Source organism: Hemiscyllium ocellatum, chromosome 45, assembly GCF_020745735.1.
Source record: "Hemiscyllium ocellatum isolate sHemOce1 chromosome 45, sHemOce1.pat.X.cur, whole genome shotgun sequence".
NCBI lineage: Eukaryota > Metazoa > Chordata > Chondrichthyes > Orectolobiformes > Hemiscylliidae > Hemiscyllium > Hemiscyllium ocellatum.
In genome coordinates this window covers 24656890-24684371 of record NC_083445.1, presented here as the reverse complement: position 1 = coordinate 24684371, position 27482 = coordinate 24656890, and the positions used below count along the sequence as shown (strand labels likewise).

Sequence of the window (27482 nt, the reverse complement as noted above, 5' to 3'; positions counted from 1 at the left end):
ACACACTGCACAGTGTGAGCCAAACACACTCTACAGTGTGATCCAACCACACACTGCACAGTGCGATCCAAACACACACTACACAGTGTGATCCAAACACACTCGATACAGTGCGATCCAAACACACTCTACACAGTGTGATCCAAACACACTCGATACAGTGCGATCCAACCACACACTGCACAGTGTGAGCCAAACACACTCTACACAGTGTGATCCAACCACACACTGCACAGTGCGATCCAAACACACACTACACAGTGTGATCCAAACACACTCAACACAGTGTGATCCAAACACACTGTATAGTACAATCTAAATACACCCTACACAGTGCGATCCAAATACACTCTACATAGTGTGATCCGAACACACTCGACACAATGTGATCCAAACACACACTCTACACAGTGTGATCCAAACACATTCTACACAGAACTATCCAAACACACTTTACACAGAACGATCCAACACACACTCTACACAGTATGATCCAACACACACTGTATAGTACGATCTAAACACACCCTACACAGTGCGATCCAAATACCTCTACACAGAACTATCCAAACACACTTCACACAGTGCGATCCAACACACACTCTACACAGTGCGATCCAACACACACTCTACACAGTGCGATCCAACACACACTCGACACAGTGTGATCCAAACACACTCTACACAGTGTGATTCAAAACACACTGCATAGTTCAATCCAAAAACACACTCTGCAAAGTGCGATCCAAAAATACACTGCGCAGTGTGATCCAGATATATTCTGCACAGTCCGATCCAAGCATACTGCATGAACACGAACAAAACTTGGCCCTGCTGTAGCTCATCCCAACGTTTGTTAAACTGGAATAATATTTAACCTTTTTGATTTGTATTTAGACTTTCACATTCTTATCTGGTAGCCCCAGTCTCTGGGATGGGGGATGGTGGGATGAAACTCTAGGGTTTTATATCTTCATGTATCCCTGCTTTTAACGTTAAGCCAGTGGTTCACATTACAACATGACACCACAACAAAGGAAGGAGTTCCACTGAGCCCTGGCAGCTCAATACCTCCTGACTCAGTCTGTGACCCAGTACTCTGTATCCCATACCCCAATACGATATATCTGGAGGTTGGTGGTGGAAGGTGAGGCCCAGTGGGGTTCTGTCCTGGTGGCGATTGGAGGGGCAGGGTTCAAGGGCAGAGGTGCGGGAAGTGGAGGAGATGCACTGGAGAGCATTGTCGATCACGTTGGAGGGGAAATTGCGGTCTTTGAAGAAGGAGGCCATTTGGGCTGTTCGGTAGTTGAATTGGTTCTCCTGGGAGCAGATATGGCGGAGGCGAATGAAATATGGGAATATGGGATAGTGTTTTACGGGGGCAGGGTGGGAGGAGGTGTAATCTAGGGAGCTGTGGGAGTCGGTCGGTTTGTAGTAAATGTCTGTGTTGAGTCAGTCACCCGAGATAGAAATGGAGAGGTTTAGGAAGGGGCAGGAGGAGTCTGAGACGGTTCAAGTAAATTTGAGGTTGGGGTGGAAGGTGATCGTAAAGTGAATGAACTGTTCAACCTCCTCGTGGGAGCACGAGGCAGCGCCGATACAGTCATCGATGTAGCGGAGGAAAAGATTAGATTAGATTACTTACAGTGTGGAAACAGGCCCTTCGGCCCAACAAGTCCACACCGACCCGCCGAAGCGCAACCCACCCATACCCCTACATTTACCCCTTACCTAACACTACGGGCAATTTAGCTTGGCCAATTCACCTGACCCGCACATCTTTGGACTGTGGGAGGAAACCGGAGCACCCGGAGGAAACCCACGCAGACACGGGGAGAACATGCAAACTCCACACAGTCAGTCGCCTGAGTCGGGAATTGAACCCAGGTCTACAGGCGCTGTGAGGCAGCAGTGCTAACCACTGTGCCACCGTGCCGCCCACAGGCATAGCTGGGGCCCATGCGGGACATCCAGTCCCTGTACACCTCCATCCCCCATCACGAAGGCCTCCAAGCACTCCGCTTCTTCCTCTCCCACCAACCCAACTAGTACCCTTCCACTGACACCCTCCTTCGACTGACTGAACTGGTCCTCACCCTGAATAACTTCTCTTTCCAATCCTCCCACTTCCTCCAAACCAAAGGAGTAGCCATGGGCCCCCGCATGGGCCCCAGCTATGCCTGTCTCTTCGTAGGATATGGGGAACAGTCCATCTTCCGCAACCACACTGGCACCACCCCCCACCTTTTCCTCTGTTACATCGATGACTGTATCGGCGCTGCCTCGTGCTCCCACGAGGAGGTTGAACAGTTCATCCACTTTACTAACAGCTTCCACCCCGACCTCAAATTTATCTGGACCATCACAAACTCCTCCCTCCCCTTCCTAGACCTCTCCATTTACTCATCTTCTGCCTAGGAGCCCTCCAACCACACGGGATGAATGTAGATTTCTCCAGTTTCCCAATTTCCCCTTCCCCCACCTTATCTCAGTCCCAATCCTCGGACTCAGCAACTCCCTTTTGACCTGCAATCTTCTTCCCGACCTCTCTGCCGCACCCCATCTCCGGCCTATCACCCTCACCCTCACCTCCTTACACCTATCATATTCCCAGCGCCCCTCCCCAAATTCCATCTCCCCCTCCACCTTTCATCTCAGCCCACTTGGCCCACAATCCTCTTTCGTAAAGAAGGGCTAATGTCCGAAACATTGATTCTCCTGCTCCACGGATGCCGCCTGACCTGCTGAGCTTTTCCAGCACCACATTTTTCATCACTGGTCTCAAGCATCTGCAGTCCTCACTTTCCCCATACCCCAATACCCCCTGACTCACTCTGTGACCCAGTACTCTATACCCCACACCCCAATACCCCCTGAGTGACTCCGCGACCCAGTATTCTATACCCCACACCCCAATACCCCCTGACTCACTCTGTGACCCAGTATTCTGTACCCCACACCCCAATATCCCCTGACTCAATCTGTGACCCAGTAGTCTATACCCCACACCCCAATATCCCTTGACTCACTCTGTGACCCTTTATTCTATACCCCACACTCCAATACCCCCTGACTCACCCGGTGACCCAGTACTCTGTACCCCACACCCAATATCCCCTGACTCACTCTGTGACCCAGTATTCTATACCCCACACCACAATATTCCCTGACTCACTCTGTGACCCAGTACTCTGTACCCCACACCCCAATATCCCCTGACTCACTCTGTGACCCAGTATTCTGTACCCCACACCCCAATATCCCCTGACTCACTCTGCGACCCAGTACTCTATACCCCACACCCCAAAATCCCCTGACTCACTCTGCGACCCAGTATTCTATACCCCACACCCCAATATTCCCTGACTCACTCTGTGACCCAGTACTCTGTACCCCACACCCCAATATCCCCTGACTCACTCTGTGACCCAGTATTCTGTACCCCACACCCCAATATCCCCTGACTCACTCTGCGACCCAGTACTCTATACCCCACACCCCAATATCCCCTGACTCACTCTGTGACCCAGTATTCTGTACCCCACACCCCAATATCCCCTGACTCACTCTGCGACCCAGAACTCTATACCCCACACCCCAATATCCCCTGACTCACTCTGTGACCCAGTATTCTGTACCCCACACCCCAATATCCCCTGACTCACTCTGCGACCCAGAACTCTATACCCCACACCCCAATATCCCCTGACTCACTCTGCGACCCAGTACTCTATACCCCACACCCCAATATCCCCTGACTCACTCTGCGACCCAGTACTCTATCCCCCACACCCCAATATCCCCTGACTCACTCTGTGACCCAGTATTCTAAACACCATACCCCAATATTCCCTGACTCACTCTGTGACCCAGTATACTGAACCCCACACCCCAATATCCCCGAACTCACTCTGTGACCCAGTATTCTATACCCCACACCCCAAAATCCCCTGACTCACACTGCGACCTAATACTCTATACCCCACACCCCAATATCCCCTGACTCACTCTGTGACCCAGTATTGTCTACCCCACACGCCAATATCCCCAGACTCACTCTGTGACCCAGTATTGTCTACCCCACACCCCAATATCCCGTGACTCACTCTGTGACCCAGTACACTGTACCCCACACCACAATAACCCCTGACTCACTATGTGACCCAGTATTCTGTACACCACACCCCAATAACCCCGGACTCACTCTGTGACCCAGTACTCTATACCCCACACCCCAATATCCCCTGACTCACTCTGTGACCCAGTACTCTATACCCCACACCCCAATATCCTCTGACTCACTCAGTGACCAGTACTCTGTACCCCACACCCCAATATCCCCTGACTCACTCTGTGACCCAGTACGCTGTAGCCCACACCCCAATATCCCCAGACTCACTCTGTGACCAGTACTCTGTACCCCACACTCCAATATCCCCTGACTCACTCTGTGACCCAGTACTCTGTACCCCACACCCCAATATCCCTGGACTCAGTCTGTGACACAGTATTCTGTACCCCACACCCCAATATCCCCAGAATCAATCTGTGACCCTGTACTCGGTACCCCACACACCAATATCCCCGGAATCACTCTGTGACACAATATTCTATACCCCACACAACAATATCCCCTGACTCACTCTGTGACCCAGTATTCTATACCCCACACCCCAATATCCCCTGAGTCACTCGGTGACCCAGTATTCTATACCCCACACCCCAATATCGCCTGACTCACTCTGTGACCCGGTATTCTATGCCCCACACCCCAATATCCCCTGACTCACTCTGTGACCCAGTATTCTATGCCCCACACCCCAATATCCCCTGACTCACTCTGTGACCCAGTATTCTATACCCCACACCCAAATATCCCCTGACTCACTCTGTGACCCAGTACTCTGTACCCCACACCCTAATATCCCCTGTCTCACTCTGTAACCCAGTATTCTATACCCCACACCCCAATATCCCCTGACTCACTCTGTGACCCAGTATTCTATACCCCACACCACAATATCCCCTGACTCACTCTGTGAACCAGTACTCTGTACCCCACACCCCAATATCCCCTGTCTCACTCTGTAACCCAGTACTCTATACCCCACACCACAATATCCCCTGACTCACTCTGTGACCCAGTACTCTATCCCCCACACTCCAATATCCCCTGACTCAGTCTCTGACCCAGTACTCTATCCCCCACACAACAATATCCCCTGACTCAGTCTCTGACCCAGTATTCTATACCCCATACCCCAATATCCCCTGACTCACTCTGTGACCCAGTATTCTATACCCCACACCCCAATATCCCCTGACTCACTCGGTGACCAGGTATTCTATACCCCACACCCCAATATCCCCTGACTCACTCTGTGACCCAGTATTCTACACCCCACACCCCAATATCCCCTGAATCACTCTGTGGCCCGGTATTCTACACCCCACACCCCAATATCCCCTGACTCACTCTGTGACTCGGTATTCTATACCCCACAACCCAATATCCCCTGATTCACTCTGTGACCCAGTATTTTATACCCCACACCCCAATATCCCCTGATTCACTCTGTGACCCGGTATTCTATACCCCACACCCCAATATCCCCTGACTCACTCTGTGACCCAGCACTCTATACCCCACACCCCAATATCCCCTGACTCACTCTGTGACCCAGTATTCTGTACCCCACACCCCAATATCCCCAGAATCAATCTGCGACCCAGTACTCTATACCCCACACCCCAATATCCCCTGACTCACTCTGTGACCCAGTACTCTGTACCCCACACCCCAATATCCCCTGACTCACCCTGTGACCCAGTACTCTGTACCCCACACCCCAATATCCCCTGAATCACTCTGTGACCCAGTACTCTGTACCCCACACCCCAATTTCCCCGGACTCAATCTGTGACCCAGTATTCTGTACCCCACACCCCAATATCCCCAGAATCAATCTGTGACCCTGTACTCGGTACCCCACACCCCAATATCCCCGGACTCACTCTGTGACACAATATTCTATATCCCACACACCAATATCCCCTGACTCACTCTGTGACCCAGTATTCAATACCCCACACCCCAATATCCCCTGACTCACTCTGTGACCCAGTATTCTATACTCCACACCCCAATATCCCCTGACTCACTCTGTGACCCACTATTCTATGCCCCACACCCCAATATCCCCTGACTCAGTCTCTGAACCAGTATTCTATACCCCATACCCCAATATCCCCTGACTCACTCTGTGACCCAGTACTCTGTACCCCACAGCCCAATATCCCCTGACTCACTCTGTGACCCAGTATTCTGTACCCCACACCCCAATATCCCCTGACTCACTCTGTGACCCAGTACTCTATACCCCACACCCCAATATCCCCTGACTCACTCTGTGACCCAGTATTCTGTACCCCACACCCCAATATCCCCTGACTCACTCTGCGACCCAGAACTCTATACCCCACACCCCAATATCCCCTGACTCACTCTGCGACCCAGTACTCTATACCCCACACCCCAATATCCCCTGACTCACTCTGCGACCCAGTACTCTATCCCCCACACCCCAATATCCCCTGACTCACTCTGTGACCCAGTATTCTAAACATCATACCCCAATATTCCCTGACTCACTCTGTGACCCAGTATACTGAACCCCACACCCCAATATCCCCGAACTCACTCTGCGACCCAGTACTCTATCCCCCACACCCCAAAATCCCCTGACTCACACTGCGACCTAATACTCTATACCCCACACCCCAATATCCCCTGACTCACTCTGTGACCCAGTATTGTCTACCCCACACGCCAATATCCCCAGACTCACTCTGTGACCCAGTACTCTATCCCCCACACCCCAATATCCCGTGACTCACTCTGTGACCCAGTACACTGTACCCCACACCACAATAACCCCTGACTCACTATGTGACCCAGTATTCTGTACACCACACCCCAATATCCCCGGACTCACTCTGTGTCCCAGTACTCTATACCCCACACCCCAATATCCCCTGACTCACTCTGTGACCCAGTACTCTATACCCCACACCCCAATATCCTCTGACTCAATCAGTGATCAGTACTCTGTACCCCACACCCCAATATCCCCTGACTCACTCTGTGACCCAGTACGCTGTAGCCCACACCCCAATATCTCCAGACTCACTCTGTGACCAGTACTCTGTACCCCACACCCCAATATCCCCTGACTCACTCTGTGACCCAGTACTCTGTACCCCACACCCCAATTTCCCCGGACTCAATCTGTGACCCAGTATTCTGTACCCCCCACACCCCAATATCCCCAGAATCAATCTGTGACCCTGTACTCGGTACCCCACACCCCAATATCCCCGGACTCACTCTGTGACACAATATTCTATACCCCACACAACAATATCCCCTGACTCACTCTGTGACCCAGTATTCTATACCCCACACCCCAATATCCCCTGAGTCACTCGGTGACCCAGTATTCTGTACCCCACACCCCAATATCGCCTGACTCACTCTGTGACCCGGTATTCTATGCCCCACACCCCAATATCCCCTGACTCACTCTGTGACCCAGTATTCTATGCCCCACACCCCAATATCCCCTGACTCACTCTGTGACCCAGTATTCTATACCCCACACCCAAATATCCCCTGACTCACTCTGTGACCCAGTACTCTGTACCCCACACCCTAATATCCCCTGTCTCACTCTGTAACCCAGTATTCTATACCCCACACCCCAATATCCCCTGACTCACTCTGTGACCCAGTATTCTATACCCCACACCACAATATCCCCTGACTCACTCTGTGAACCAGTACTCTGTACCCCACACCCCAATATCCCCTGTCTCACTCTGTAACCCAGTACTCTATACCCCACACCACAATATCCCCTGACTCACTCTGTGACCCAGTACTCTATCCCCCACACTCCAATATCCCCTGACTCAGTCTCTGACCCAGTACTCTATCCCCCACACCCCAATATCCCCTGACTCAGTCTCTGACCCAGTATTCTATACCCCATACCCCAATATCCCCTGACTCACTCTGTGACCCAGTATTCTATACCCCACACCCCAATATCCCCTGACTCACTCTGTGACCAGGTATTCTATACCCCACACCCCAATATCCCCTGACTCACTCTGTGACCCAGTATTCTACACCCCACACCCCAATATCCCCTGAATCACTCTGTGGCCCGGTATTCTATACCCCACACCCCAATATCCCCTGACTCACTCTGTGACTCGGTATTCTATACCCCACAACCCAATATCCCCTGATTCACTCTGTGACCCAGTATTTTATACCCCACACCCCAATATCCCCTGATTCACTCTGTGACCCGGTATTCTATACCCCACACCCCAATATCCCCTGACTCACTCTGTGACCCAGCACTCTATACCCCACACCCCAATATCCCCTGACTCACTCTGTGACCCAGTATTCTGTACCCCACACCCCAATATCCCCAGAATCAATCTGCGACCCAGTACTCTATACCCCACACCCCAATATCCCCTGACTCACTCTGTGACCCAGTACTCTGTACCCCACACCCCAATATCCCCTGACTCACCCTGTGACCCAGTACTCTGTACCCCACACCCCAATATCCCCTGAATCACTCTGTGACCCAGTACTCTGTACCCCACACCCCAATTTCCCCGGACTCAATCTGTGACCCAGTATTCTGTACCCCACACCCCAATATCCCCAGAATCAATCTGTGACCCTGTACTCGGTACCCCACACCCCAATATCCCCGGACTCACTCTGTGACACAATATTCTATATCCCACACACCAATATCCCCTGACTCACTCTGTGACCCAGTATTCAATACCCCACACCCCAATATCCCCTGACTCACTCTGTGACCCAGTATTCAATACCCCACACCCCAATATCCCCTGACTCACTCTGTGACCCAGTATTCTATACCCCACACCCCAATATCCACTGACTCACTCTGTGACCCAGTATTCTATGCCCCACACCCCAATATCCCCTGACTCAGTCTCTGAACCAGTATTCTATACCCCATACCCCAATATCCCCTGACTCACTCTGTGACCCAGTATTCAATACCCCACACCCCAATATCCCCTGACTCACTCTGTGACCCAGTATTCTATACCCCACACCCCAATATCCCCTGACTCACTCTGTGACCCAGTATTCTATGCCCCACACCCCAATATCCCCTGACTCAGTCTCTGAACCAGTATTCTATACCCCATACCCCAATATCCCCTGACTCACTCTGTGACCCAGTACTCTGTACCCCACACCCCAATATCCCCTGACTCACTCTGTGACCCAGTATTCTGTACCCCACACCCCAATATCCCCTGACTCACTCTGTGACCCAGTACTCTATACCCCACACCCCAATATCCCCTGACTCACTCTGTGACCCAGTATTCTGTACCCCACACCCCAATATCCCCTGACTCACTCTGCGACCCAGAACTCTATACCCCACACCCCAATATCCCCTGACTCACTCTGCGACCCAGTACTCTATACCCCACACCCCAATATCCCCTGACTCACTCTGCGACCCAGTACTCTATCCCCCACACCCCAATATCCCCTGACTCACTCTGTGACCCAGTATTCTAAACACCATACCCCAATATTCCCTGACTCACTCTGTGACCCAGTATACTGAACCCCACACCCCAATATCCCCGAACTCACTCTGTGACCCAGTATTCTATACCCAACACCCCAAAATCCCCTGACTCACACTGCGACCTAATACTCTATACCCCACACCCCAATATCCCCTGACTCACTCTGTGACCCAGTATTGTCTACCCCACACGCCAATATCCCCAGACTCACTCTGTGACCCAGTACTCTATCCCCCACACCCCAATATCCCGTGACTCACTCTGTGACCCAGTACACTGTACCCCACACCACAATAACCCCTGACTCACTATGTGACCCAGTATTCTGTACACCACACCCCAATATCCCCGGACTCACTCTGTGTCCCAGTACTCTATACCCCACACCCCAATATCCCCTGACTCACTCTGTGACCCAGTACTCTATACCCCACACCCCAATATCCTCTGACTCAATCAGTGATCAGTACTCTGTACCCCACACCCCAATATCCCCTGACTCACTCTGTGACCCAGTACGCTGTAGCCCACACCCCAATATCTCCAGACTCACTCTGTGACCAGTACTCTGTACCCCACACCCCAATATCCCCTGACTCACTCTGTGACCCAGTACTCTGTACCCCACACCCCAATATCTCTGGACTCAGTCTGTGACACAGTATTCTGTACCCCACACCCCAATATCCCCAGAATCAATCTGTGACCCTGTACTCGGTACCCCACACCCCAATATCCCCGGACTCACTCTGTGACACAATATTCTATACCCCACACAACAATATCCCCTGACTCACTCTGTGACCCAGTATTCTGTACCCTACACCCCAATATCCCCTGACTCGCTCTGTGACCCAGTACTCTCTACCCCACACCCCAATTTCCCCGGACTCAATCTGTGACCCAGTATTCTGTACCCCCCACACCCCAATATCCCCAGAATCAATCTGTGACCCTGTACTCGGTACCCCACACCCCAATATCCCCGGACTCACTCTGTGACACAATATTCTATACCCCACACACCAATATCCCCTGACTCACTCTGTGACCCAGTATTCTATACCCCACACCCCAATATCCCCTGAGTCACTCGGTGACCCAGTATTCTATACCCCACACCCCAATATCGCCTGACTCACTCTGTGACCCGGTATTCTATGCCCCACACCCCAATATCCCCTGACTCACTCTGTGACCCAGTATTCTATGCCCCACACCCCAATATCCCCTGACTCACTCTGTGACCCAGTATTCTATACCCCACACCCAAATATCCCCTGACTCACTCTGTGACCCAGTACTCTGTACCCCACACCCTAATATCCCCTGTCTCACTCTGTAACCCAGTATTCTATACCCCACACCCCAATATCCCCTGACTCACTCTGTGACCCAGTATTCTATACCCCACACCACAATATCCCCTGACTCACTCTGTGAACCAGTACTCTGTACCCCACACCCCAATATCCCCTGTCTCACTCTGTAACCCAGTACTCTATACCCCACACCACAATATCCCCTGACTCACTCTGTGACCCAGTACTCTATCCCCCACACTCCAATATCCCCTGACTCAGTCTCTGACCCAGTACTCTATCCCCCACACCCCAATATCCCCTGACTCAGTCTCTGACCCAGTATTCTATACCCCATACCCCAATATCCCCTGACTCACTCTGTGACCCAGTATTCTATACCCCACACCCCAATATCCCCTGACTCACTCTGTGACCAGGTATTCTATACCCCACACCCCAATATCCCCTGACTCACTCTGTGACCCAGTATTCTACACCCCACACCCCAATATCCCCTGAATCACTCTGTGGCCCGGTATTCTATACCCCACACCCCAATATCCCCTGACTCACTCTGTGACTCGGTATTCTATACCCCACAACCCAATATCCCCTGATTCACTCTGTGACCCAGTATTTTATACCCCACACCCCAATATCCCCTGATTCACTCTGTGACCCGGTATTCTATACCCCACACCCCAATATCCCCTGACTCACTCTGTGACCCAGCACTCTATACCCCACACCCCAATATCCCCTGACTCACTCTGTGACCCAGTATTCTGTACCCCACACCCCAATATCCCCAGAATCAATCTGTGACCCAGTACTCTATACCCCACACCCCAATATCCCCTGACTCACTCTGTGACCCAGTACTCTGTACCCCACACCCCAATATCCCCTGACTCACCCTGTGACCCAGTACTCTGTACCCCACACCCCAATATCCCCTGAATCACTCTGTGACCCAGTACTCTGTACCCCACACCCCAATTTCCCCGGACTCAATCTGTGACCCAGTATTCTGTACCCCACACCCCAATATCCCCAGAATCAATCTGTGACCCTGTACTCAGTACCCCACACCCCAATATCCCCGGACTCACTCTGTGACACAATATTCTATATCCCACACACCAATATCCCCTGACTCACTCTGTGACCCAGTATTCAATACCCCACACCCCAATATCCCCTGACTCACTCTGTGACCCAGTATTCAATACCCCACACCCCAATATCCCCTGACTCACTCTGTGACCCAGTATTCTATACCCCACACCCCAATATCCCCTGACTCACTCTGTGACCCAGTATTCTATGCCCCACACCCCAATATCCCCTGACTCAGTCTCTGAACCAGTATTCTATACCCCATACCCCAATATCCCCTGACTCACTCTGTGACCCAGTATTCAATACCCCACACCCCAATATCCCCTGACTCACTCTGTGACCCAGTATTCTATACCCCACACCCCAATATCCCCTGACTCACTCTGTGACCCAGTATTCTATGCCCCACACCCCAATATCCCCTGACTCAGTCTCTGAACCAGTATTCTATACCCCATACCCCAATATCCCCTGACTCACTCTGTGACCCAGTACTCTGTACCCCACACCCCAATATCCCCTGACTCACTCTGTGACCCAGTATTCTGTACCCCACACCCCAATATCCCCTGACTCACTCTGTGACCCAGTACTCTATACCCCACACCCCAATATCCCCTGACTCACTCTGTGACCCAGTATTCTGTACCCCACACCCCAATATCCCCTGACTCACTCTGCGACCCAGAACTCTATACCCCACACCCCAATATCCCCTGACTCACTCTGCGACCCAGTACTCTATACCCCACACCCCAATATCCCCTGACTCACTCTGCGACCCAGTACTCTATCCCCCACACCCCAATATCCCCTGACTCACTCTGTGACCCAGTATTCTAAACACCATACCCCAATATTCCCTGACTCACTCTGTGACCCAGTATACTGAACCCCACACCCCAATATCCCCGAACTCACTCTGTGACCCAGTATTCTATACCCCACACCCCAAAATCCCCTGACTCACACTGCGACCTAATACTCTATACCCCACACCCCAATATCCCCTGACTCACTCTGTGACCCAGTATTGTCTACCCCACACGCCAATATCCCCAGACTCACTCTGTGACCCAGTACTCTATCCCCCACACCCCAATATCCCGTGACTCACTCTGTGACCCAGTACACTGTACCCCACACCACAATAACCCCTGACTCACTATGTGACCCAGTATTCTGTACACCACACCCCAATATCCCCGGACTCACTCTGTGTCCCAGTACTCTATACCCCACACCCCAATATCCCCTGACTCACTCTGTGACCCAGTACTCTATACCCCACACCCCAATATCCTCTGACTCAATCAGTGATCAGTACTCTGTACCCCACACCCCAATATCCCCTGACTCACTCTGTGACCCAGTACGCTGTAGCCCACACCCCAATATCTCCAGACTCACTCTGTGACCAGTACTCTGTACCCCACACCCCAATATCCCCTGACTCACTCTGTGACCCAGTACTCTGTACCCCACACCCCAATATCTCTGGACTCAGTCTGTGACACAGTATTCTGTACCCCACACCCCAATATCCCCAGAATCAATCTGTGACCCTGTACTCGGTACCCCACACCCCAATATCCCCGGACTCACTCTGTGACACAATATTCTATACCCCACACAACAATATCCCCTGACTCACTCTGTGACCCAGTATTCTGTACCCTACACCCCAATATCCCCTGACTCGCTCTGTGACCCAGTACTCTGTACCCCACACCCCAATTTCCCCGGACTCAATCTGTGACCCAGTATTCTGTACCCCCCACACCCCAATATCCCCAGAATCAATCTGTGACCCTGTACTCGGTACCCCACACCCCAATATCCCCGGACTCACTCTGAGACACAATATTCTATACCCCACACACCAATATCCCCTGACTCACTCTGTGACCCAGTATTCAATACCCCACACCCCAATATCCCCTGACTCACTCTGTGACCCAGTATTCTATACCCCACACCCCAATATCCCCTGACTCACTCTGTGACCCAGTATTCTGTGCCCCACACCCCAATATCCCCTGACTCAGTCTCTGAACCAGTATTCTATACCCCATACCCCAATATCCCCTGACTCACTCTGTGACCCAGTACTCTGTACCCCACAGCCCAATATCCCCTGACTCACTCTGTGACCCAGTATTCTGTACCCCACACCCCAATATCCCCTGACTCACTCTGCGACCGAGTACTCTATACCCCACACCCCAATATCCCCTGACTCACTCTGTGACCCAGTATTCTGTACCCCACACCCCAATATCCCCTGACTCACTCTGCGACCCAGAACTCTATACCCCACACCCCAATATCCCCTGACTCACTCTGCGACCCAGAACTCTATACCCCACACCCCAATATCCCCTGACTCACTCTGCGACCCAGTACTCTATCCCCCACACCCCAATATCCCCTGACTCACTCTGTGACCCAGTATTCTAAACACCATACCCCAATATTCCCTGACTCACTCTGTGACCCAGTATACTGAACCCCACACCCCAATATCCCCGAACTCACTCTGTGACCCAGTATTCTATACCCCACACCCCAAAATCCCCTGACTCACACTGCGACCTAATACTCTATACCCCACACCCCAATATCCCCTGACTCACTCTGTGACCCAGTATTGTCTACCCCACACGCCAATATCCCCAGACTCACTCTGTGACCAAGTACTCTATCCCCCACACCCCAATATCCCGTGACTCACTCTGTGACCCAGTACACTGTACCCCACACCACAATAACCCCTGACTCACTATGTGACCCAGTATTCTGTACCCCACACCCCAATATCCCCGGACTCACTCTGTGACACAATATTCTATACCCCACACACCAATATCCCCTGACTCACTCTGTGACCCAGTATTCAATACCCCACACCCCAATATCCCCTGACTCACTCTGTGACCCAGTATTCTATACCCCACACCCAAATATCCCCTGACTCACTCTGTGACCCAGTATTCTATGCCCCACACCCCAATATCCCCTGACTCAGTCTCTGAACCAGTATTCTATACCCCATACCCCAATATCCCCTGACTCACTCTGTGACCCAGTACTCTGTACCCCACACCGCAATATCCCATGACTCACTCTGTGACCCAGTATTCTGTACCCCACACCCCAATATCCCCTGACTCACTCTGCGACCCAGTACTCTATACCCCACACCCCAATATCCCCTGACTCACTCTGTGACCCAGTATTCTGTACCCCTCACCCCAATATCCCCTGACTCACTCTGTGACCCAGAACTCTATCCCCCACACCCCAATATCCCCTGACTCACTCTGCGACCCAGTACTCTATCCCCCACACCCCAATATCCCCTGACTCACTCTGTGACCCAGTATTCTAAACACCATACCCCAATATTCCCTGACTTACTCTGTGACCCAGTATACTGAACCCCACACCCCAATATCCCCGAACTCACTCTGTGACCCAGTATTCTATACCCCACACCCCAAAATCCCCTGACTCACACTGCGACCTAATACTCTATACCCCACACCCCAATATCCCCTGACTCACTCTGTGACCCAGTATTGTCTACCCCACACGCCAATATCCCCAGACTCACTCTGTGACCCAGTACTCTATCCCCCACACCCCAATATCCCGTGACTCACTCTGTGACCCAGTACACTGTACCCCACACCAAAATAACCCCTGACTCACTATGTGACCCAGTAATCTGTACACCACACCCCAATATCCCCAGACTCTCTCTGTGACCCAGTACTCTATACCCCACACCCCAATATCCCCTGACTCACTCTGTGACCCAGTACTCTATACCCCACACCCCAATATCCTCTGACTCACTCAGTGACCAGTACTCTGTACCCCACACCCCAATATCCCCTGACTCACTCTGTGACCCAGTACGCTGTAGCCCACACCCCAATATCCCCAGACTCACTCTGTGACCAGTACTCTGTACCCCACACCCCAATATCCCCTGACTCACTCTGTGACCCAGTACTCTGTACCCCACACCCCAATATCTCTGGATTCAGTCTGTGACACAGTATTCTGTACCCCACACCCCAATATCCCCAGAATCAATCTGTGACCCTGTACTCGGTACCCCACACCCCAATATCCCCGGACTCACTCTGTGACACAATATTCTATACCCCACACAACAATATCCCCTGACTCACTCTGTGACCCAGTATTCTATACCCCACACCCCAATATCCCCTGACTCACTCTGTGACCCGGTATTCTATACCCCACACCCCAATATCCCCTGACTCACTCTGTGACCCAGTATTCTATGCCCCACACCCCAATATCCCCTGACTCACTCTGTGACCCAGCATTCTATACCCCACACCCAAATATCCCCTGACTCACTCTGTGACCCAGTACTCTGTACCCCACACCCTAATATCCCCTGTCTCACTCTGTAACCCAATATTTTATACCCCACACCCCAATATCCCCTGACTCACTCTGTGACCCAGTATTCTATACCCCACACCACAATATCCCCGGACTCACTCTGTGAACCAGTACTCTGTACCCCACACCCCAATATCCCCTGTCTCACTCTGTGAACCAGTACTCTATACCCCACACCACAATATCCCCTGACTCACTCTGTGACCCAGTACTCTATCCCCCACACTCCAATATCCCCTGACTCAGTCTCTGACCCAGTACTCTATCCCCCACACCCCAATATCCCCTGACTCAGTCTCTGACCCAGTATTCTATACCCCATACCCCAATATCCCCTGACTCACTCTGTGACCCAGTATTCTATACCCCACACCCCAATATCCCCTGACTCACTCTGTGACCCAGTACTCTATACCCCACACCCCAATATCCCCTGACTCACTCTGTGACCCAGTATTCTGTACCCCACACCCCAATATCCCCAGAATCAATCTGCGACCCAGTACTCTATACCCCACACCCCAATATCCCCTGAGTCACTGTGTGACCCAGTACTCTATACCCCAAACCCCAATATCCCCTGACTCACTCTGTGACCCAGTATTCTATACCCCACACCCCAATATCCCCTGACTCACTCTGTGACCCAGTATTCTATGCCCCACACCCCAATATCCCCTGACTCACTCTGTGACCCAGTATTCTATACCACACACCCAAATATCCCCTGACTCATTCTGTGACCCAGTACTCTGTACCCCACACCCTAATATCCCCTGTCTCACTCTGTAACCCAGTATTCTATACCCCACACCCAATATCCCCTGACTCACTCTGTGACCCAGTATTCTATACCCCACACCACAATATCCCCTGACTCACTCTGTGAACCAGTACTCTGTACCCCACACCCCAATATCCCCTGTCTCACTCTGTAACCCAGTACTCTATACCCCACACCCCAATATCCCCTGACTCACTCTGTGACCCAGTATTCTACACCTCACACCCCATATCCCCTGAATCACTCTGTGGCCCGGTATTCTATACCCCACACCCCAATATCCCCTGACTCACTCTGTGACTCGGTATTCTATACCGCACAACCCAATATCCCCTGATTCACTCTGTGACCCAGTATTTTATACCCCACACCCCAATATCCCCTGATTCACTCTGTGACCCGGTATTCTATACCCCACACCCCAATATCCCCTGACTCACTCTGTGACCCAGCAGTCTATACCCCACACCCCAATATCCCCTGACTCACTCTGTGACCCAGTATTCTGTACCCCACACCCCAATATCCCCAGAATCAATCTGCGACCCAGTACTCTATACCCCACACCCCAATATCCCCTGACTCACTCTGTGACCCAGTACTCTGTACCCCACACCCCAATATCCCCTGACTCACCCTGTGACCCAGTACTCTGTACCCCACACCCCAATATCCCCTGAATCACTCTGTGACCCAGTACTCTGTACCCCACACCCCAATTTCCCCGGACTCAATCTGTGACCCAGTATTCTTTACCCCACACCCCAATATCCCCGGACTCACTCTGTGACACAATATTCTATACCCCACACACCAATATCCCCTGACTCACTCTGTGACCCAGTATTCAATACCCCACACCCCAATATCCCCTGACTCACTCTGTGACCCAGTATTCTATACCCCACACCCAAATATCCCCTGACTCACTCTGTGACCCAGTATTCTATGCCCCACACCCCAATATCCCCTGACTCAGTCTCTGAACCAGTATTCTATACCCCATACCCCAATATCCCCTGACTCACTCTGTGACCCAGTACTCTGTACCCCACACCGCAATATCCCATGACTCACTCTGTGACCCAGTATTCTGTACCCCACACCCCAATATCCCCTGACTCACTCTGCGACCCAGTACTCTATACCCCACACCCCAATATCCCCTGACTCACTCTGTGACCCAGTATTCTGTACCCCACACCCCAATATCCCCTGACTCACTCTGTGACCCAGAACTCTATCCCCCACACCCCAATATCCCCTGACTCACTCTGCGACCCAGTACTCTATCCCCCACACCCCAATATCCCCTGACTCACTCTGTGACCCAGTATTCTAAACACCATACCCCAATATTCCCTGACTCACTCTGTGACCCAGTATACTGAACCCCACACCCCAATATCCCCGAACTCACTCTGTGACCCAGTATTCTATACCCCACACCCCAAAATCCCCTGACTCACACTGCGACCTAATACTCTATACCCCACACCCCAATATCCCCTGACTCACTCTGTGACCCAGTATTGTCTACCCCACACGCCAATATCCCCAGACTCACTCTGTGACCCAGTACTCTATCCCCCACACCCCAATATCCCGTGACTCACTCTGTGACCCAGTACACTGTACCCCACACCACAATAACCCCTGACTCACTATGTGACCCAGTAATCTGTACACCACACCCCAATATCCCCAGACCCTCTCTGTGACCCAGTACTCTATACCCCACACCCCAATATCCCCTGACTCACTCTGTGACCCAGTACTCTATACCCCACACCCCAATATCCTCTGACTCACTCAGTGACCAGTACTCTGTACCCCACACCCCAATATCCCCTGACTCACTCTGTGACCCAGTACGCTGTAGCCCACACCCCAATATCCCCAGACTCACTCTGTGACCAGTACTCTGTACCCCACACCCCAATATCCCCTGACTCACTCTGTGACCCAGTACTCTGTACCCCACACCCCAATATCCCTGGACTCAGTCTGTGACCCAGTATTCTGTACCCCACACCCCAATATCCCCAGAATCAATCTGTGACCCTGTACTCGGTACCCCACACCCCAATATCCCCGGACTCACTCTGTGACACAATATTCTATACCCCACACAACAATATCCCCTGACTCACTCTGTGACCCAGTATTCTATACCCCACACCCCAATATCCCCTGACTCACTCGGTGACCCAGTATTCTATGCCCCACACCCCAATATCCCCTGACTCACTCTGTGACCCAGCATTCTATACCCCACACCCAAATATCCCCTGACTCACTCTGTGACCCAGTACTCTGTACACGACACCCTAATATCCCCTGTCTCACTCTGTAACCCAGTATTCTATACCCCACACCCCAATATCCCCTGACTCACTCTGTGACTCAGTATTCTATAGCCCACACCACAATATCCCCTGACTCACTCTGTGAACCAGTACTCTGTACCCCACACCCCAATATCCCCTGTCTCACCCTGTAACCCAGTACTCTATACCCCACACCACAATATCCCCTGACTCACTCTGTGACCCAGTACTCTATCCCCCACACTCCAATATCCCCTGACTCAGTCTCTGACCCAGTACTCTATCCCCCACACCCCAATATCCCCTGACTCAGTCTCTGACCCAGTATTCTATACCCCATACCCCAATATCCCCTGACTCACTCTGTGACCCAGTATTCTATACCCCACACCCCAATATCCCCTGACTCACTCTGTGACCAGGTATTCGATACCCCACACCCCAATATCCCCTGACTCACTCTGTGACCCAGTATTTTATACCCCACACCCCAATATCCCCTGATTCACTCTGTGACCCGGTATTCTATACCCCACACCCCAATATCCCCTGACTCACTCTGTGACCCAGTACTCTATACCCCACACCCCAATATCCCCTGACTCACTCTGTGACCCAGTATTCTGTACCCCACACCCCAATATCCCCAGAATCAATCTGCGACCCAGTACTCTATACCCCACACCCCAATATCCCCTGACTCACTGTGTGACCCAGTACTCTATACCCCACACCCCAATATCCCCTGACTCACTCTGCGACCCAGTACTCTATACCCCACACCCCAATATCCCCTGACTCACTCTGCGACCAAGTACTCTATCTCCCACACCCCAATATCCCCTGACTCACTCTGTGACCCAGTATTCTAAACACCATACCCCAATATTCCCTGACTCACTCTGTGACCCAGTATACTGAACCCCACACCCCAATATCCCCTGACTCACTCTGTGACACAGTACTCTGTACCCCACACCCCAATATCCCCTGACTCACTCTGTGACCCAGTATTTTATACCCCACACCCCAATATCCCCTGACTCACTCTGTGACCCAGTATTCTATACCCCACACCCCAAAATCCCCTGACTCACACTGTGACCTAATACTCTATACCCCACACCCCAATATCCCCTGAATCACTCTGTGACCCAGTATTGTCTACCCCACACCCCAATATCCCCTGACTCACTCTGTGACCCAGTACTCTATCCCCCTCACCCCAATATCCCCTGACTCACTCTGTGACCCAGTATTCTAAACCCCATACCCCAATATCCCCTGACTCACTCTGTGACCCAGTATGCTGAAACCCACACCCCAATATCCCCTGACTCACTCTGTGACCCAGTACTCTATACCCCACATCCCAATATCCCCTGAAGCACTCTGTGACCCTGTACTCTGTACCCCACACTCCAATATCCCCTGACTCACTCTGTGACCCAGTACACTGTACCCCACACCACAATAACCCCTGACTCACTATGTGACCCAGTATTCTGTACCCCACACCCCAATATCCCCGGACTCACTCTGTGACCCAGTACTCTCTACCCCACACCCCAATATCCCCTGACTCAATCTGTGACCCAGTACTCTATACCCCACACCCCAATATCCTCTGACTCACTCAGTGACCAGTACTCTGTACCCCACACCCCAATATCCCCTGACTCACTCTGTGACCCAGTATTCTGTAACCCACACCACAATATCCCCTGACTCACTCTGTGACCCAGTATTCTGTAACCCACACCACTGTATCCCCTGACTCACTCTGTGACCCAGTATTCTGTACCTCACACACCAATATCCCCGGACTCACTCTGTGACCCAGTACTCTGTACCCCAGACCCCAATATACCCTGACTCACTCTGTGACCCAGTACTCTGTACCCCATGCCCCAATATACCCTGACTCACTCTGTTACCCAGTACTCTATACCCCACACCCCAATATCCCCTGACTCACTCTGTGAACCAGTACTCTGTACCCCATACCCCAATATCCCCTGACTCACTCTGTTACCCGGTATTCTGTACCCCACACTCCAATATCCCCGACTCACCCTGTGACCTTGTACTCTATACCCCACACCCCAATACCCCCTGACTCACTCTGTGACCCTGTACTCTATACCCCACACCCCAATGCACCCTGACTCACCCTGTGACCCTGTACTCTATACCCCACACCCCAATACCCCCTGACTCACTCTGTGACCCAGTATTCTATACCCCACACACCGATATCCCCTGACACACTCTGTGACCCGGAATTCTATACCCCACACCCCAATATCCCCTGACTCACTCTGTGACCCAGTACTCTATACCCCACACCTCAATATCCCCTGACGCACCCTGTGACCCAGTACTCTGTACCCCACACCTCAATTTCCTCTGACTCACTCTGTGACCCTGTACTCTATACCCCATACCCCAATATCCCCTGACTCACCCTGTGACCCAGTACTCTATACCCCACTCCCAAATATCCCCTGACTCACCCTGTGACCCAGTATTCTATACCCCACACTCCAATACCCCCTGATTCACCCTGTGACCCTGTACTCTATACCCCACACCCCAATACCCCCTGACTCACTCTGTGACCCGGTATTCTGTACCCCACACACCGATATCCCCTGACTCACTCTGTGACCCAGTATTCTATACCCCACACCCCAATACCCCCGACTCACCCTGTGACCCTGTACTCTATACCCCACACCCCAATACCCCCTGACTCACTCTGTGACCCAGTATTCTGTACCCCACACACCGATATCCCCTGACTCACTCTGTGACCCAGTATTCTATATCCCACACTCCAATATCCCCTGACTCACTCTGTGACCCAGTATTCTATACCCGACTCCTCAATATACCCTGACTCACCATGTGACCCAGTACTCTGTACCCCACACCTCAATATCCCCTGACTCACTCTGTGACCCTGTACTCTATACCCCACACCCCAATACCCCCTGACTCACCCTGTGACTCTGTACACTATACCCCACACCCCAATATCCCCTGACACACACTGTGACCCGGTATTCTATACCCCACACTCCAATACCCCCTGACTCACCCGGTGACCCAGTACTCTGTACCCGACACCCCAATATCCCCTGACTCACTCTGTGACCCGGTATTCTATACCCCACACCCCAATATCCCCTGACTCACTCTGAGACCCAATATTCTACACCCCACTCCCCAATATCCCTTGACTCACCCTGTGACCCAGTACTCTGTACCCCACACCCCAATATCCCCAGACTCACACTGTGACCCTGTACTCGATACCCCATACCCCAATACTCCCGGACTCACTCTGTGACCCAGTACTCTGTACCCCACACCCCAATATCCCCTGACTCACTCTGTGACCCAGTATTCTATACCCCACACCCCAAAATCCCCTGACTCACTCTGTGACCCAGTACTCTATACCCCACACCCCAATTTCCCCTAACTCACTCTGTGACCCAGTACTCTATACCCCACACCCCAATATTGCCTGACTCACTCTGTGACCCAGTACTCTATACCCCACACCCCAATATCCCCTGACTCACTCTGTGACCCAGTACTCTATACCCCACACCACAATATCCCCTGACTCACTCTGTGACCCAGTATTCTGTACCTCACACTCCAATATCCCCTGACTCACTCTGTGTCCCAGTATTCTGTACCTCACACCCCAATATCCCCTGACTCACTCTGTGACCCAGTACTCTATACCCCACACCCCAATATCCCCTGACTCACTCTGTGACCCAGTACTCTATACCCCACACCCCAATATCCCCTGACTCACTCTGTGACCCAGCACTCTATCCCCCACACCCCAATATCCCGTGACTCACTCTGTGACCCTGTCCTCTGGACCCCTCACCCCAATATCCCCTGACTCACTCTGTGACCCAGTATTCTAAACCCCATACCCCAATATCCCCTGACTCACTCTGTGACCCTGTACTCTATACCCCACATCCCAATATTCCCTGAATCACTCTGTGACCCTGTACTCTGTACCCCACACTCCACTATCCCCTGACTAACTCTGTGACCCAGTACACTGTACCCCACACCCCAATATCCCCTGACTCACTCTGTGACCCTGTACTCTATACCCCACACCCCAATATCCTCTGACTCACTCAGTGACCAGTACTCTGTACCCCACACCCCAATATCCCCTGACTCACTCTGCGACCCAGTACGCTGTACCCCACACCCCAATATCCCCTGACTCACTCTGTGACCCAGTATGCTGAAACCCACACCCCAATATCCCCTGACTCACTCTGTGACCCAGTACTCTATACCCCACATCCCAATATCCCCTGAAGCACTCTGTGACCCTGTACTCTGTACCCCACACTCCAATATCCCCTGACTCACTCTGTGACCCAGTACACTGTACCCCACACCACAATAACCCCTGACTCACTATGTGACCCAGTATTCTGTACCCCACACCCCAATATCCCCGGACTCACTCTGTGACCCAGTACTCTCTACCCCACACCCCAATATCCCCTGACTCAATCTGTGACCCAGTACTCTATACCCCACACCCCAATATCCTCTGACTCACTCAGTGACCAGTACTCTGTACCCCACACCCCAATATCCCCTGACTCACTCTGTGACCCAGTATTCTGTAACCCACACCACAATATCCCCTGACTCACTCTGTGACCCAGTATTCTGTAACCCACACCACTGTATCCCCTGACTCACTCTGTGACCCAGTATTCTGTACCTCACACACCAATATCCCCGGACTCACTCTGTGACCCAGTACTCTGTACCCCAGACCCCAATATACCCTGACTCACTCTGTGACCCAGTACTCTGTACCCCATGCCCCAATATACCCTGACTCACTCTGTTACCCAGTACTCTATACCCCACACCCCAATATCCCCTGACTCACTCTGTGAACCAGTACTCTGTACCCCATACCCCAATATCCCCTGACTCACTCTGTTACCCGGTATTCTGTACCCCACACTCCAATATCCCCGACTCACCCTGTGACCTTGTACTCTATACCCCACACCCCAATACCCCCTGACTCACTCTGTGACCCTGTACTCTATACCCCACACCCCAATGCACCCTGACTCACCCTGTGACCCTGTACTCTATACCCCACACCCCAATACCCCCTGACTCACTCTGTGACCCAGTATTCTATACCCCACACACCGATATCCCCTGACACACTCTGTGACCCGGAATTCTATACCCCACACCCCAATATCCCCTGACTCACTCTGTGACCCAGTACTCTATACCCCACACCTCAATATCCCCTGACTCACCCTGTGACCCAGTACTCTGTACCCCACACCTCAATTTCCTCTGACTCACTCTGTGACCCTGTACTCTATACCCCATACCCCAATATCCCCTGACTCACCCTGTGACCCAGTACTCTATACCCCACTCCCAAATATCCCCTGACTCACCCTGTGACCCAGTATTCTATACCCCACACTCCAATACCCCCTGATTCACCCTGTGACCCTGTACTCTATACCCCACACCCCAATACCCCCTGACTCACTCTGTGACCCGGTATTCTGTACCCCACACACCGATATCCCCTGACTCACTCTGTGACCCAGTATTCTATACCCCACACCCCAATACCCCCGACTCACCCTGTGACCCTGTACTCTATACCCCACACCCCAATACCCCCTGACTCACTCTGTGACCCAGTATTCTGTACCCCACACACCGATATCCCCTGACTCACTCTGTGACCCTGTACTCTATACCCCACACCCCAATACCCCTGACTCACCCTGTGACTCTGTACACTATACCCCACACCCCAATATCCCCTGACACACACTGTGACCCGGTATTCTATACCCCACACTCCAATACCCCCTGACTCACCCGGTGACCCAGTACTCTGTACCCGACACCCCAATATCCCCTGACTCACTCTGTGACCCTGTACTCTATACCCCACACCCCAATACCCCCTGACTCACCCTGTGACTCTGTACACTATACCCCACACCCCAATATCCCCTGACACACACTGTGACCCGGTATTCTATACCCCACACTCCAATACCCCCTGACTCACCCGGTGACCCAGTACTCTGTACCCGACACCCCAATATCCCCTGACTCACTCTGTGACCCGGTATTCTATACCCCACACCCCAATATCCCCTGACTCACTCTGAGACCCAATATTCTACACCCCACTCCCCAATATCCCTTGACTCACCCTGTGACCCAGTACTCTGTACCCCACACCCCAATATCCCCAGACTCACACTGTGACCCTGTACTCGATACCCCATACCCCAATACTCCCGGACTCACTCTGTGACCCAGTACTCTGTACCCCACACCCCAATATCCCCTGACTCACTCTGTGACCCAGTACTCTATACCCCACACCCCAAAATCCCCTGACTCACTCTGTGACCCAGTACTCTATACCCCACACCCCAATTTCCCCTAACTCACTCTGTGACCCAGTACTCTATACCCCACACCCCAATATTGCCTGACTCACTCTGTGACCCAGTACTCTATACCCCACACCCCAATATCCCCTGACTCACTCTGTGACCCAGTACTCTATACCCCACACCACAATATCCCCTGACTCACTCTGTGACCCAGTATTCTGTACCTCACACTCCAATATCCCCTGACTCACTCTGTGTCCCAGTATTCTGTACCTCACACCCCAATATCCCCTGACTCACTCTGTGACCCAGTACTCTATACCCCACACCCCAATATCCCCTGACTCACTCTGTGACCCAGTACTCTATACCCCACACCCCAATATCCCCTGACTCACTCTGTGACCCAGCACTCTATCCCCCACACCCCAATATCCCGTGACTCACTCTGTGACCCTGTCCTCTGGACCCCTCACCCCAATATCCCCTGACTCACTCTGTGACCCAGTATTCTAAACCCCATACCCCAATATCCCCTGACTCACTCTGTGACCCTGTACTCTATACCCCACATCCCAATATTCCCTGAATCACTCTGTGACCCTGTACTCTGTACCCCACACTCCACTATCCCCTGACTAACTCTGTGACCCAGTACACTGTACCCCACACCCCAATATCCCCTGACTCACTCTGTGACCCTGTACTCTATACCCCACACCCCAATATCCTCTGACTCACTCAGTGACCAGTACTCTGTACCCCACACCCCAATATCCCCTGACTCACTCTGCGACGCAGTACGCTGTACCCCACACCCCAATATCCCCTGACTCACTCTGTGAACCAGTACTCTGTACCGCATACCCCAATAATCCCTGACTCACTCTGTGACCCAGTACTCTGTACCCCACACCCCAATATCCCCTGACTCACCCTGTGACCCTGTACTCTATACCCCACACCCCAATACCCCTGACTCACCCTGTGACCCTGTACTCTATACCCCACACCCCAATACCCCCTGACTCACTCTGTGACCCAATATTCTGTACCCCACACACCGATATCCCCTGACATACTCTGTGACCCGGTATTCTATACCCCACACTCCAATACCCCCTGACTCACCCGGTGCCCCAGTACTCTGTACCCCACACCCCAATATCCCCTGACTCACTCTGTGACCCAGTATTCTATACCCCACACCCCAATATCCCCTGACTCACTCTGTGACCCAGTACTCTATAACCCACACCTCAATATCCCCAGACTCACCCTGTGACCCAGTATTCTGTACCCACACCTCAATATCCCCTGACTCACTCTATGACCCTGTAATCTATAC

At 52.1% G+C, this 27482-nt stretch overlaps 1 protein-coding gene across 4 annotated transcripts in view; it reads right to left on the bottom strand.

Moving 5' to 3' along the window:
• Window positions 1-27482, bottom strand: part of LOC132835954 (C-type lectin domain family 10 member A-like) — a 124561-nt gene that overhangs the window by 34985 nt on the left and 62094 nt on the right. The window lies entirely within an intron of this gene.